Source organism: Myotis lucifugus, unplaced genomic scaffold, assembly GCF_000147115.1.
Source record: "Myotis lucifugus unplaced genomic scaffold, Myoluc2.0 scaffold_80, whole genome shotgun sequence".
NCBI classification, from domain to species: domain Eukaryota; kingdom Metazoa; phylum Chordata; class Mammalia; order Chiroptera; family Vespertilionidae; genus Myotis; species Myotis lucifugus.
In genome coordinates, this window is record NW_005871128.1 from 1,947,839 (window position 1) to 1,963,881 (window position 16,043).

General features: G+C 39.7%; 1 pseudogene; it reads left to right on the top strand.

Annotated features, from left to right (window-relative positions):
• The first annotated feature begins 1,697 nt into the window (after nucleotides 1-1,697).
• Nucleotides 1,698-8,567, top strand: LOC102442466 (annotated as a pseudogene).
• The last annotated feature ends 7,476 nt before the right edge of the window (nucleotides 8,568-16,043 follow it).

The following is a 16,043-nucleotide window of genomic DNA, read 5'->3' on the forward strand; positions in this document are numbered from 1 at the left end:
GTCAGTAGCCTTCCTCCTTTCCATCAAAAAGTGAAGAGAATAATTTCCCCACTCATTCTGAAAAAGTAAGTATTTCTCACCTTAATGGCCTGAGTTAAGTTATGGGTCCATCTCTGAACCATTCACTTTGTCTTGGGAAATGGTTTCATGGATGGTGCTAATCCCTCTAAAACCATCTGGATGAGAGTATCAGAGAGGAGGTCCATCAAAGGAAGTGGAGATTACTATTTCCAAGAAGGAGAGGGATAAATTAAACTTCCATAGAAGCCTTTTTAAGATAGGAAATTTCAAACAATTTTAGCTTTTTAATTTATTTCCAGTAATCAAAGTTATACAAAAAAGGAATTGTGCACAGAGATGTTTTGGTAATTTTATGCAAAAAAAGTTTGAGATAATCTTAATTCCCAGCAATAGTATGTTTGTTACATAGATTACAACATACTGTTCAATGGACTAAACATCATGTTTTCAAATAATATTTTTAAATATGCTTTTATTAATTTTTAGAGAGAGAGAGAGAGAGGAAAGAAGAGGGATATAGAGATAGAAACATCAATGAGGAACATCATCCATTAGCTGCCTCCTGCACTCCCCCTATTGGGGACCAAGCGCACAAGCCCAGCTTATGCCCTGACCAGGAATCAAACCAACAACCTTTTGGTTTCTGGGTTAATGCTCAATGGCTGAGCCACACCAGTAGGGCTCAAAGAATATTTACTGACATGTGAATAAAAGTCATACTGCACAGGAAAGTTCTACAAATAATTATTGCTATCTTACCATGTGCCAGCCACTGGGCTACATCAGTGAACAAAATAGACCAGGATTCCTGATCTCCTGAAATTAAATGAAAAAAATATTAAAAAGAATACAAATCAATGTTTTTAAACACCAACATTCTCAGATGCATGCACACACAAATGTCTGCAAAAAACAACATTTTCATATGCCTGCATACACAAATATCTGCAAAATTATACATTAATATGTTAAAAGTAGTTTTCTCTGACTGGTGGTTTAAACGAGATGTTTTTGTTTTTTTTTGTCTTTTACTATATTTTCTAAATTGTCTACCATAAACATGTGTTGCCTTTTAAACCGGAAAATAAGTAACAAATTTGCTATGTTTTAAAAGAGTGAATATTGGATTTTTTTGGTATCTTGGCATTTGCAGAACACCTTTTAAGTATTTAATTCTTTTCTTTCTACTCTTACAGATTTGGGAATTGGATAGTGAGAAAAGAAGGGAACTTATTTTTCTACACCAAGATCTAATTCCATTTAATTTGCTCAAATCAAACATTACTGCATCAAATTTATTTATTTTCATAAATGCTGATGATGAATTTTTATTTCCCAAGGTAGAACTGCATTTTTAGATTTATGAAAACACAAGAGTAAATGGAAGGAATGGACATTACCTATTTTTATTATTTAAGATATGATTGCTGAGAGAATTACTCGTTCGCATTTTAGAATTCCCACCGCATGAACTTCTGTCATGTGTTAAAAATAACCCCAATACTGTCCAAGACATTCTGTATTAACCTTGGTGTGTGAATTCCAAAGTCATTCCCAGGGGAGAGATGTTTCTAAAGCCATTTCCCATGAGAAAACAAAGCATCTGACTTTTGGTGATATGAAAAATAAAATGTCTACTCAAATAGCCAACTTTTCTGTTTTAACTATTCACTACCATGTCAACAGTGGTAACAACCTCCTTGGTCTGTATGGGCTTAAGGTAAGTCTTTTGAGGAGGCTTGCTCTATGGAATTGATTCCTATGCACAGTTCACATGATGTATTAAGCTGAATGTGATTGACTTTGACCTCTTAGGATTGATCAAACAAGACTATAAAGGTTCTTTGGAACTTGTTGAGTGATGAGTGAATTCAAATGGACTCCCAGGAGTGTCATTATTAAGTTACTACTTACTCACAGAGTGAACAAAAATCTCTGAAATTCTTTTATAATCAGAGAAATTTAAAATGGTTTCATGCACATGAGGTGTTCTCTAAACATGATGACATCCTAGTCTGAAGGATTAATGACTCCCTCCTAAGTCCCAGAAGGTTCTGTTGTAACACTGACCTACGATTTACTCAAGAAAGAAATAAGAACTATTTTCTCACTGGATTCTAACAGTTGTCCTTTCACTGTTTTTTAAACACCATTTAAGAGTCTTGATTCATCAAAATAAATATCAGGTATGTCAATTATTTTCATGAAAGGACACCCAATGAAATTATACAAGTATCAGATATCTCTCATTCCCAAATGTTTCTTTAGATCTTGGGTAATAAAGATATTTCTGCTATATCACATATATATAATCACTCAGTATGGATGACTGCTCAAATACATGGACTGAACCCATCACTTCCAGAGAGTGGAGAATTCATTTTAAGAAAATTAAGGCAGCCTTGTTTTTCTGTGAGATTTAACTTCTTTCGGAGCAAGTGATTATTAAATGACAGAGGCCAATGACAGTACAACATCTGCTCAACAGCAGATATTTTCTGCAAAAAGAAATAATTGGAAATAATATTAGATATAAACAGATTTAATTGATCCCTAACACAGTTTCATAAGTTTTATTATATCTTTTATGACTTTCTCAAAGATTTGAAACTTTTAATAAACTCTAATTTCAAATAAGATTTGGAGAATAAACGTAAGTGTTGTTATTTTTTCAAGACAAACACGTTCCAAATTCAAGGTCCATAGCACAATAGCAATAAAAGAAACGTCTTAAATGTTGTTTTTAAATTCTTTGTAAAACATCTTAACAATACTGCTCAATCGACAGCTAAACACAGAAATACACGCTGATATTCATGGCTCAGTATTAAGAAACTGATTCTGCAGAAAATCACGAAGATCTTCTAATGCTTAATACAAATTTGTGTACAAATGGGAAAAACTCTAAAATAAATGTCTACTCTGGCAGTCCAAAATCACAAATTCTCCTTTCACTGTTGTAACAGAATATGCTAATCCTATATAGTAAAAGGCTGATATGCAAACCGACCCAACAGCGGAACTACTGGTGGCTATAATGCACTGTGGCAGCCAACGGACCAGATCCCCCGATCAGCCCCTCCCCAACCAGACCGCCCCCATTGCCTCCCCCCAGGTGTTGAGCGGCTGCCCTCCCCCACACACACACACACACTTGGTCTCTGTGGGGCCGAGGCTGCTCCAGCGGGTGAGCTGTGCCCACATCTACAGCGCCCTGGACCAGATGGCCCACAAGATCAACCTGGCCAAGTTCACCCACGGCAAGTGCTCCACCTCATCGTGAGTGACCTGGTGGCCCGGGGACTGGACATCCCTCTGTTGGACAACGTCATCAACTTCAGCTTCCCATCGCTCTAACCAGTTTGGCTCAGTGGATAGAGCGTCGGCCTGCAGACTGAAGGGTCCCAGGTTCGATTCCGGTCAAGGGCATGTACATTGGTTGCGGGCACATCCCCAGTAGGGGGTGTGCAGGAGGCAGCTGATCGATGTTTCTCTCTCATCGATGTTTCAAACTCTCTATCCCTCTCCCTTCCTCTCTGCAAAAAATCAATAAAATATATTTTTAAAAAACAAACAAACAAAAAAACACTTCAACTTCCCAGCCAAGGGCAAGCTCTTCCTGCATCACATGGGTGTAGCCAGGCTGGCCGAAGTGGCACAGCCTACTCCTTGGTGGCCCCAAATGAGGTCCCCTAGCTGCTGGACCTGGACCTGTTCCTGGGCCGTGACCTCACCCTCGCCCGCCCCCACGAGGAGCCCTCAGGTGCAGTGGGCGTGGAAGGCTTGCTGGGCCGGGTGCCACAGAGTGTGGTGGATGGACGACAAGGACTGCGGCCTGAGGAGCACCCTGGAGGCGTCGCTGCAGCCGTGGGGCCTGGGCCACGTGGCTGACAATGCCCAGCAGCAGTATGTGCGCTGGTGGTTGGCGTCCTCGCCAGATTCCATCAAGTGGGCCAAGGAGCTGGACCTCGCGGGGCTGGGCCTGCACCCCCTCTGCAGCGGCTGAGGCTGCTGGACAGCATCAAGCAGTACAGGTCGCTGGCAACCATCTTGGAGATCAACACCTCCAGTAGGACCCTGAGCAGCCAGGTGATGCGGGCCAAGCTGCAAGGCCATCGCCAGCTTTGAGCAGGGCAGCAGGGGCTGCTCAGGGTGGCAGGCAGAGTGGCCTGGGACAGAGGAGGAGGAGGCATAGGAGGGGGCAAGCATGGAGGACATCTTCACAGCGGCCATGGGCCTGAAACAGCAGCCAGGACCTGAGTGGGGAGCCAAGAGGAGGAAGGAGGAGGCCTGGCTGCTGGACCAGGATTTCTATGTCCCCTATCGGCCCAAGGACTTTGACAGTGAACAGGGCCTGAGCATTGGTGGGGACGGGTCGCCTTTGAGCAGCAGGTGGCTGGCGCTGTCCTGGACCTGATGGGGGGCGAGGCCCAGATTCTAACCAGGGGCTGGCAACAGCTCAAGTGGGACCGGAAGAAGAAGTGGTTTGTGGGACAGGACAGGAGGATAAGAAGAAGATCAAGACAGAGAGCAGTCACTACATCAGTAGCTCCTACAAGCGGGACCTCTACCAGAAGTGGAAGCAGAAACAGAAAAGTGCCATACGCTCAACACTGAGCCCCCGTGGCCGCCAGCAGTCGGCCCTGTTGGGGTGCTGTTTTGACCCAATCCGGTCAGGGCATGTGCAGGAGCCAACCAATTGATGTGTCTTTCTCACATCCATGTTTCTCTCTGTCTCTTGCCTTCCCTTCTACTCTAAAAGTCAATGAAAAATGTCCTCAGGTGAGGATTAACAAAAGAAACAAAATATGCATACATATATACATATACATAAATACATGAATATTGGGGAGTTGGGGGGCAGGGCCCCACAGGTGCATGAATTTCGTGCACTGAGCCTCTAGTTAATAATAAAATGTACAATTGTTTGGCTTTATTATAATAAACCTTTTAAGATAAAAAATAGGGTGAACTAAACTAATAAACAAATAACTAACTGTTAAGTATCTGCTAGGATTGGTATCATTCCTGAAAAGCAAATTAAACTGCCAGGGGCCTTGATATTCAGGAAATGCACTCAGGAGCAATTCAAGTTAATCTGGATTTTGCACCTGGACTTATCAAATTCTGTTATTTATAGACTTCCACCCAGAAATATATTTAACTCTAGAAAAGCTTTAACTTCAGGTTCTTCTATGTGCCAGGGCCTGTTTCAAGGCCCTTGAACGAACTCTAGCAATGTTTGACATGGTGATATGTTTTCAATAATTTAGCTGTGACCTGTTAAGACCTTTCCATATGGACTTCTTCTTCATCATACTTCTCCTTACACGAGGTCATGTTGAATGGACATTTTGGTGATCTGGCTATGAGAGTTGCAGTTGGGGATCCCTTCGGTTTGGTTTGGTGGGATATATTCATGAAGTTTGTAGTCCCTCTCATGTATAGTTACATATTTGTTCACTATCTCAGTGTACAAAAGGTGTCCAGGAACTATCCAATTGCTACAGCTCAGCCAGCATAGAGGCACAAAGATTCAAAATACAAGGAAATGATATAAAATGTCCTCGGGGATCTGGCACTGGAAATATGTGGGCAATAAAGAAGGAACAAGCCTTAATGTGGATAGAGTATTGGCCAGAAGACAGAAGGATCATGGATTTGATTCGAGTCAAGGGCACATACTTCGGTTGGAGGCTGATCCCTGGCCTAGTTGGGGCATATGCGGGAGGCAACCAATCCATGTGTATCTCTCACATCGATATTTCTTTCTCTCTGTCTCCCCCTCTCCCTTTTACTCTCTCTGAAATTCAATGGAAAAAAATATCCTTCGATGAGGATTAACAATTAACAACAAAATGGAACAAAATTGTTCAGTTTATGATCTCATGAGTGGATTTCAGATAAATTCATGATAATAAATCTAATAAAATTGACATGTGATTTTAAATTATTCCTGCAAAAAAATCTTCAAAATACATAATCTTCATGCAAACCCAAGAGGATAAGAAGTAGAGAAGCTTACAGTTCTATTCTTAGTATGAACTGACAGCCACATTAAAAGACAAAATAATGATGACCTAATGTTATGTGCTAAGAAGCTGTTATAAATTATGTTTACCACACAAGAAGAATAATGCAATATGATTTCAGATCCTTATCCTGGGGTACATTGTGCCTTAAGATATTTACTAATGCCAGCACAAAGACACTCTTCACCACAGCAAAACATGAAAAAGCAAAGGCAAAACACTATTTCTAAGAACAAAAAATGCTTTATAACAGTAGTACATTTTAAAATATTTTCAATATATTATCTTCGCTGAAGAACACAGATGCAAAAGGCTTAAAAAAATTAGCAAACCGAATCCAGCAATACATTAAAAAGATCACACACTGTGACCAAATGGGGTTTATTTATAAACTAGAGACCGGTTGCAGGAAGATTCCTGCAAGAATAGGGCTTCCTTGGGCCTATTCTTGCAAGAATAGGGCTTCCTGAGACTGGAGCAAAGCAGAGAAGGGAGTGAAGCCCACCGAGGCGGGCTTCGCTCCCTTCTCCGCTGCCTTGCTCCCTCCCTTCACCACTGCCTCACTTCCTTCCTTTTCCACTGCCTCGCTTCCTCCCGTGTTCATCGCTTCACTCCCTCCCTTCCCCACTGCCTCCGCTCCCTCCCATGTCTGCCGCCTCGGCTCCCTCCCATGTCCTCTGCTTCGCCTCCCTCCCATGTCCACCGCCTCGCTCTCTCCCTTCTCCACCACTTCGCTCCCTCCCGTGTCCACTGCCTCAGCTCCGCTCCTATCTCTGCTACCTCTGATCCGTTCCCTTCTCCACTGCTTGGCTCCCTTCTGCAGTGCTTGGCTTCCTTCTACACTATCTTCAGTCTTCGCTGGGCTCCTGTGTATGCAAATTAACTGCCACCTTTGTTGGGTAAATTGCATACTCTTCTGATTGGCTGGTGGGCGTAGCAAAGGTATGGTCAATTAGCATCTTTGTCTTTTATTAGTGTAGATGTTTATAAAGCACATAGTGTGTTAATATTTGTAGCTAACATTTACATTAAAGCAGGCACTGTTCTAAGTACTTTACATATGTTAATTAATCCCCAAAACAAATCTATGAAGTAGTATTATTATTCTATTTACAGAAGAGGAAATTGAGTAACTTGCCTTGGCTAAGATCATACAGACAGTACAAGATGAAATGGAATCTGAACACAGTTTCTTACCTTACTAGTATTCACCTTACCAATTTCTGTCCACTCTCCTTCCATAGCCCTTCTCATCTTCTGAAATAAGAAACTAATAAAAATAAGTGATAAAGTCAGGAGGAAGTATTCTGACACTCAAAAGGAAATATTAAAGAAAGAAAAAGTAGATCCCTTGGAGTCCAGGCTAATATAGAGGGACTTCTTCCTCACCTTCCTTCCCCAGTGGATAAATTTCTTCTAACCTTCCAAGAGACTTGGCTTTATATTGAGATTTTAGTTGCAACTCCATAACTTACATGGCTTCTTGGAATCTGAATGAGATGCTAAAACTCTTGAGTCAAGACCAGAGAAAGCAGAGAAGTGAATCCTGACCCATTCCCAGCACCTAGCTGAACTTTAGGTCGGCTAATACAGGTGGACATGTGGATACCTCTCTTTGTTATCTTTTAGATAAAAATGAATATAAATGCATACAGAAAAGTTCTGTCTGACTAATATTTCTAACTAATGTTTATTGTCTGTGAATGTACATATAAGTATCTGTTCTTAACAAAAAGCAAAATGTTTAAAATTGAATTTATCTACCATAGCATTTTCATATATTACAGTATATAGAATTTATTAGCTCTGAAAAATTTTATTTAGGGGTAAGGAAGAGTTCTAATTTAAAGTGAAAACTGTAAATTTCTCATTTTGTTTGTCTCACATATCACTATGATGTGATAATTGTTCGAAAGGTGTGTAACATTTGACATTGTTGATAGTTATAGTTCATTCGTTTGCAAAGCTACCTTAGGTTATTTCATAACATTAGAGAATTTTCTGATTGGGAGGGATTTCCAAAATCAACATTTTAAAAATGCAGAAACAAAGGCATAACTAAATTAAGCACCTGGCTCCAAGCCTTAGAGATACGAAGGCAACTCTGGAAATAGAACGTAGTGTTGTTCCCTATTTCTCTCTTGCTCTGTACACATTTCTCTCTTGCATTATACAGATCTTCCTATTCCAAAAGAAAGCTCAACATTTTAAAATAATTTTGCAACCTACTTTTTAAAACTTATATACACATAATTTTCATTTTTGAGAGCAACTTTGCATAGTCATAACATATCTTTTCTACTTCTGTGATGTCCTAATTTAAAATACCAACTAATAATTCCCCTAAAAAAGAAAGAAAGGAAGATGCTACAGAACAAGGAAACTTTTTGTTCATAATTGTATCTTTTGGCCACAAGGAAAGGCAGCCTTGGGTCTAACCAAATGCAAAACGATAACCCTGAGTCAGGACCTTCCTCGCAGCTTCAAAACCCCAGTGCTGCTTCACAGCTGTGAGATCCTGGGCAAATGCCTTAACTCCTCTGAGACTCAATTTCCGCATCTCAAAGTGCGGGGGGAGTCTGAGGGGTGAGGGTTTGGGGAATAGCATCAGTTCATGGGGTTTTGAAAATTCATAAGGCTCAATGTTATGAGTATCATATAGAGGCTCCAAAAAATACTCTTAAATATATCCTTGTAGCAAACTATGAGTATCATTTCCTACTATAATCCAAGAATAATAAAACCTTTAATTTCAATGAAGGCGTTTCCACTATTCTTATACTTTTAATAGCAAGATTCTTATAATTTAATACTAGGAGAAAATGTGAGCTTCCAAATGCAATGCTCATAGCAACAAGAAACTAGCTGGATTTTGCAAGCCAGCTCATGTGGAACCTATTTCAGATGAGGGGGTTTCGAGTTAGAATCCTTTAAGATCACACACTCAGAAGCTGTTCAATTGCCATTGAATGTAATTTTTCTATAGTTCAACTAACTGCAAATTGTTTGGCTGCATAAAGACTTCAGTTACTTTAATATTAAACCAACATATATTTAAATTACTTCCTCGTTTCTGTTGATGAGGCTAGCCAAGCAATAAGAGTACATTCAATATTAAAGTAAAAAATGTTTGGGGGTTTAAACTTACTATTTTGTCATTTAAACTAATTTACAACTTCAAATAATAGTTTAATAAATCAATTGAAAGATTTTTATCAAATTGGACTCACCTCATCTGTTGTTTCTCAGAGTCTACTGTTTTTGTTGCCTAATATCCAGGATCTTGAAAACCCTTTCCTTTATTTTGACTATATTTTTCTTGCTATTGCTTCGGCAGGGAGAGCAAATATGCTTCTTGTTACTCCTAAGCTGGAAGCAAAGTTCATGAACTGATTTTAACAAGAAAGTATTCATGAACAATTCTTGAAAGTGGGAAATCCTTATGCTGAGGTAATTGTAGATGATGACATGCCAGGCCTCGTGGAATAGAATGGGAAGTAGCAAATGCAAATTGAACTGATTTATTATTTATTTAATATATTTTATTGATTTTTTACAGAGAGGAAGGGAGAGGAATAGAGAGTTAGAAACATCAGTGAGAGAGAAACATCAATCAGCTGCCTCCTGCACACCCCCTACTGGGGTGTGTGACTGCAACCAAGGTACATGCCCTTGACCTGTATCGAACCTGGGACCCTTCAGTCCGCAGGCCGACACTCTATCCACTGAGCCAAACCTGTTAGGGCTGAACTGATTTATTATTTAACCAGACACAGACATTTTGATTTAGTCCACTCTAGAAAGAATGTGAACATTGACCATTGATCATGCTATTTATCAGTCAGCTTAGGGTAATATTTGCTGCAGAAACAAAGAAACCTCAAAAGTCCACATATTGCTCTGTCAAAGGACTCAGGCTGATAGAGCCCCCTCCATCCAAGATGTATCTTGTTTGAGGGCAGAAGTAAATGAGAAAGTGCTGAAACTGGAAATGTTTTATAGCTTCTGCTCAGATATGGCACACATAATGCTCCCCTCATTTTATTGATCAAAACTACTCACATACCTATCCCCTGTAAAAAGTGGCACTATACGTAAGGTTCCTTAATATTTTTGACATTAGCAAAATCTTTCATGTCAATAAAATTTAAAATAGTGGCTCTAAATTTCCTTTGAATTCTTATGAAGTTTTCCCAGGAAAATACAAATATGTAACAAAAATGGATATTTTCCATATAATATCCTAGGCTTTGTGAATCCCTGTGGGCTACCTAAGGATTGGAGGCCATATATTCTATAGTTTAAGAACCTTTGATTATATAACTTTGATGTTCTATAACTTTGGGGGCCAAGAGAAATCTTAGTCACATTAATTTAAATTTTATAAAATTGAAAGCTCATATTAGTATTTTGAGAAAACCAGAATATATTCTAATTCTGTTGACTATAAACTCTAATCAGATTGTAAAATATATTCCATTGAATAAATATAAATTTATTAAACATTTGTAATACATGAGAATTAAAAATTCATTTAATCTACTATGACTTATACTTCATTTTCAGAAATATTAGTTGAGCCATCTTAACAAAAATGTTCCTTTGACTGAAGCAAGTTTGCTAAATTTTATTTGAACTTTTAACTCAGTCATTTCATAGGGCCTATGAGAATAGTAAAACACCTGTTGGTCAGTGTTACTTCTGTTTCTTTTAAGAAATCTTGCCAGATTTGTCAGACTGAAACTACACATGCTCCATTAAAAGTCAGAGAAGACCATAATAATATTGAAATAAGAAACAAAAGTACAATTGTTTCATTTCTGTTTGGAGGGATGGAAAAGCAAGTAAATCAAGAAAAAGAAATACCAAAGAAAGGCCAAAGAGTACATTATTTCTCTTTAGGGCATAACTTTATCCATCTCATTTTGTATGTGAGCTCTGTATTTTCTGTTGTTCATACCTATAATCATTATACAGCATATGAAAATAGGTGAGAGTAATTAATGGTTTACAAAGGAATATTATTTTCATGTTTATAATATTTAATTTATAGATAATTTAAAGATTATAATATTGTATTTACAAACAATAAAAATATACACATACATTTTCTTGTGGTGTTTTTAGGACAAGGCAGGAAACAGATATAATTATGACACAATAAGATGACTAAATATACACTGTAGTAATCAGAGTCCCACATTCAAAATAGAAAAATCTAAGAGCACTCATTCACAAAGGAACTATTTTTAAAATCACAGGCAGAGTGTAGGGGAACCTCAGGAATACTACAGCTCTTAGAAACAGCAGAGCTTCACTATGCAGGAGCTGGAAAGAGAACAGCCAATGGAGCCCAGAGTCAGAGAGTCTTAGAGAGAAATCTTCCTGGGGAAGAGTAAGGACACCAACATCTCAAGATGATCACCAAGACGGGAAAGATCAAGACCTTCTTCTCCCGTCTCCTCTGTTCTGCTGGGGCATCCCATTGGTCAAGTTGAGCTTGAAGAAGCCAGAAATCAAGAAACCATGTGATGTTGGGAGTGGATCTCGAGGGGCAAATGGGAGGAACCTGGCTCCAACATATAAGTACAGAACTGGATGATTTTAAGAAAATTAAATATGCCTGGCCAGAGTGGCTCAGTGGTTGACATCAACCTATGAACCAGGAGGTCACGGTTTGATTCCTGGTCAGGGCACATGCCCAGGTGGCGGTCTCAATCCCCAGTGTGGGGCATGCAGGAGGCAGCTGATCAATGATTCTCTCTCATCATTGATGTCTCTAACTATCTCCCCTTCTCCCTTCCTCACTGAAATCAATAAAAATATATTTTGAAAAAAGAAAATTAAATATGATCAATGAGTGAATTATACTCCAGATATCTCTTTTACTTCCAAAATAGCATTAAGTATTCTTTATTTATTATTTTACTCAATTTATCTCATAGGAAGGGGGAGAAGTTAAAAGGGGGAGGAAGTTTTCTCAGAGACTTATAGTCTCAATGGTCTGCAAATTTCTTTCAACAGGATGCCACACTTACAAATTTTTCTATCCTAAGCACCTGGCATTTATTTAGCACACAATAAATATTTACTGAATTAATCAGTAAAGTGAATGAATCGTGTTAAAATGGGAAGACATTGGTGTATATAAATCCCAACAGTAAAAATGGAAAGCTATACAACAGAGATTGTTAATCCTAAACGTAACTCCTCCAGTGGTGTCTCATAAATCTACGTGACATGGAGATACTTTCATTCTGTAACACCCTGGCCTAGGTCTCAAAATTATTCCTTTAGGTATTCTCACACAATTCTCTGCCTAGCTACACATATAATAGGCCCCATGTTTTCCATTTATTTTATGGTAAGATGGTTCTCGAAATCCATCATTACTAATTCCTCCAGTTTTCTGTGGGTGTTATATTGTAACACATTAATCTCTAAAGGAAAACAGGATGATTTGTTGGAATCAATCAGTACGAACTTAGGCCACTCCAGAGAAATAAATCGCAATCCTTTCAGGAGAGCCAGTGGAGCCTTCTTCTTTTGGCCTCAACTTGGCTCACCCAGAGAGTGATCATCTTTAAATAGTATAAGTAAAAAAAATCAAAGTTCCTTAGAGACCTAAAATGTGTAGCTTAATCCATTTCCACGTCAGTTTTCACTTGACTGAAAACACTGCTCCCTATGTAATTCACACTCAGAAAGCCTTTAACCTCAGGCTAATTATGAAGTCATTCTTCTCTGTCCTTTCCTTTCCTTTCTCTCTTTTCTGCTTCTCTACCATGCAGCAGCTATGAAACATTCCCAAGTGACATAAACATTTATATAAAAAAAGGAAGGAAGGCCACAAGTATTTGTATTTTTCTCAACTTCTTTATATATTTTTCTGATAGAAACTGAGGGTGTTTTTGTTGTTGTTGTTGTTGTTCAAAATGTATGTATTCTACCTGCAACATAGTTATGACCAAAATATCACATTTATCATGGATGGTGGAGGAAGAAATTGAAGAAAAGCTGGGAGGGCAAAGGAAGAGAGAAAAGAATGGAGAAAGGGAGGGAGGGAGAAGGGAGGGAGGAAAAGAGAGGGAGGCATTTTCTTCCACTTAATCCATTCATAATTTCTAAATCAGACTCTTCACATCAAAGTAACAAAGGAAAAAAGTGAAGAAAATGTATAAGAGAAATGATGTGTCGCACCAAATCTTCCCGAACCTTAAATAGATCACTATCATAGTTTGATGAACTCTAAACTTGAAATAGAAAAATGTTGTAATATAGGAATAGTGTATGGCTTAGATGAACTGTAAGGTAAAGTCAGAGGGACTTAGGGGGATAAGATGTAAACTTTGTATGAAATTAAAACCCTTGCCCTGGCTGGTTTGGCTCAGTGGATAGAGCGTCAGCCTGCGGACTGAAGGGTCCCAGTTTGATTCCGGTCAAGGGCACATGCTTAGGTTGTGGGCTTGGTCCCATTGTGGGGCATGCAGGAGGCAGCCAATTAATGATTCTCTCTCATCATTGATCTTTCTATCTTTCCCTCTCCCTTTCTCTCTGAAATCAAAAAAATATATATTAAAAAAGAAAGAAGAAAGAAAGAAAGAAAGAAAGAAAGAAAGAAAGAAAGAAAGAAAGAAAGAAAGAAAGAAAGAAAGAAAGAAAGAAAGAAAGAAATACATACCCTGGGCTTTGGAGTGAGAATATGCAGGTTTGAGTTGTAGCTATGACTCCCAATGTGTCTTCTGACAAAGGAAAAAAAGAAGAATTCTGATCAGTTACAAAATCAAGGTGCCATAAAATTGGCTAAAAAACAATTACCAAGGAGAAGCTTCTCTTAGAACTGAGATTGGTTCTTCTGTGGCTGTTCTGTGAGAAGACATATGACGAAGAAAAAAATACTAAAAAATGAGTAAATGAGATTGGTATATATAATGTACAAGGACCCTTCTAACTCCCCCAGAGTGCTCCAAGGACTCCAAGACCCAATTCTATTCCCTCTTTAAATCCACACATTCATCTTTAGAAGGCTGCTTTCAGTAATCAACCAGCATACAGCTAACAGTCCTATAGAGCAATTCAGTGCAGTTCGCTAGCAAAGGGTACGTTTTGACATCTAGTTCATCTTAGTGGTCACAATGTGAAATTATGTTGCTTAAGGTTAGACATTCTTTGGATGATTGAGGTTTTAATGGTGGGAATTTAATGACATCATTTTTAAACTTTTTTTTAAAAAAAAACTTTTTTTAATGTTTCCAAACATACGCATGTCCTAGGATCCCTCAGACACTAAGATTGGTAGAGAACAGGGGAAAAGTGGGAGAAAAGATAAGAATTTCAAAGTTCAAAAAATGGTGCTGGGAAAATTGAACAGGTACATGCAAAAAAATGAAACTAGACCACCAACTTACACCACACACAAGAATAAGCTCAAAATGGACAAACGACTTAAATGTAAGTCACAAAACCATAAAAATCTTAGAAGAAACCATAGGCAGACAAATCTCAGACATCGCTCACAGCAATATGTTTACCGATACATCTCCCAGGGCAAAGGAAACGAAGAGGAAAATAAACAAATGGGACTACCATAAAGCAAAATGCCTTGTGGATAGATTCACGTGGCAACATGTAGCCAACAGCTGGATAGGAACGGAGGCCTTCAATCCAACAGTCCTTAAGAGACAGAATTCTAGCAGTTTCTGCACTTGGATTTAGCTCCTTTGTCAGTCCAGCCTTGGGAGTCTCTGAAGCAGAGGACCCAAGAGTCTGTGCTGAGACTCTTGACCCACTGAAACTAGACAGTATGAAAGCATGTTGCTTTACACCACTATATTTGTAGCTATTTATTATATAATAATTGATAACTAGTATTATGAGGAGGGGGTGGTCTGAGAATGTGAGTTTTCAGGAGCTATGTTTGGGCTAAGAGATCAGGTACTCTGGCCACACTATTAATTAATCCATAGGTTGTCTCCTCACCTAAACTGGCCTTCAGAATGTCTCCCAAGAATTTAACAGTTAGAAAATAGAGAAGGGGGTAAAGGTAAGTCACATTCCTACTGCCATTCTAGAAAAAAAAGGTTGAAAAATCATACTCCTATTGCTGAGGGTACAATTCAATACATCATATTTCTATCAATGGCAAAGTGAGTGGGTTTCAGAGAATCTCCTAAAGAATCAGACAAAAAAATACTAGATGCAATTTATCTATACAATCTTTTAGATCATAATTCAGATGTGAGATAATAATTTCAGAAAATATTTTATATTAAGAGTTGAGTTCAGCTCCGCCTGGTTCCCCGGTCGCTCGCTCGGGCCGCCCCCACCGGCTCTCTCGGTGCGAGTTATCTCCTGCCGCGCAGACGTGCGGGAGGGCACTCCGTCTCCAACGAAGGGACCCATTTTCCCAGAGAATCGAAGATGGCGGCATAGGTAAACACCGGAGATTGCCGCCGTGGACAACCACTTCAAAAATACAACTAAAAGTCGGAGCGGACATCAACCAGAACCACGGGAAGGCTGGCTGAGGAGAGTCTCTTCAACTAGAAGCAAAAACAACAGCATTCCGACGCTCAGCGGAGGCACAGTGTGGAAAATTTAAAGGGTACGGCGGGTGCGGTGGTGAGGGTGCGCGCGCAGAGCGGGGCTGGCGGCTTGAGGGCGCAAATTGTCGTTTTCAGTCGGGAGTGAGTCTCAGACTCTGGGCTACAGATCCGGGCGAGTCTCTAGGGACCCAGACTCAAACGGGAGAAGCGGGACTGTCTTGCTACGGCCCCTCCGAGGTTTGCAGCGGTTGTTGGGACAGAGAAGCAGAGCCCCGGGAGACGGACTGAGAACAGCCATAGCTGCTCCCTCCCCCCGCCCTGTTGAGCCCGCCCCGCCCAGGCCTGCGCACAGCCATTTGCCGACCCCCTCAGGCAAAGGCTGGAATAGCGCCTCCCCAGAAGACAGACGTTTCCCACAGCTGATTCCTACAGCCAGTCGGCCTGG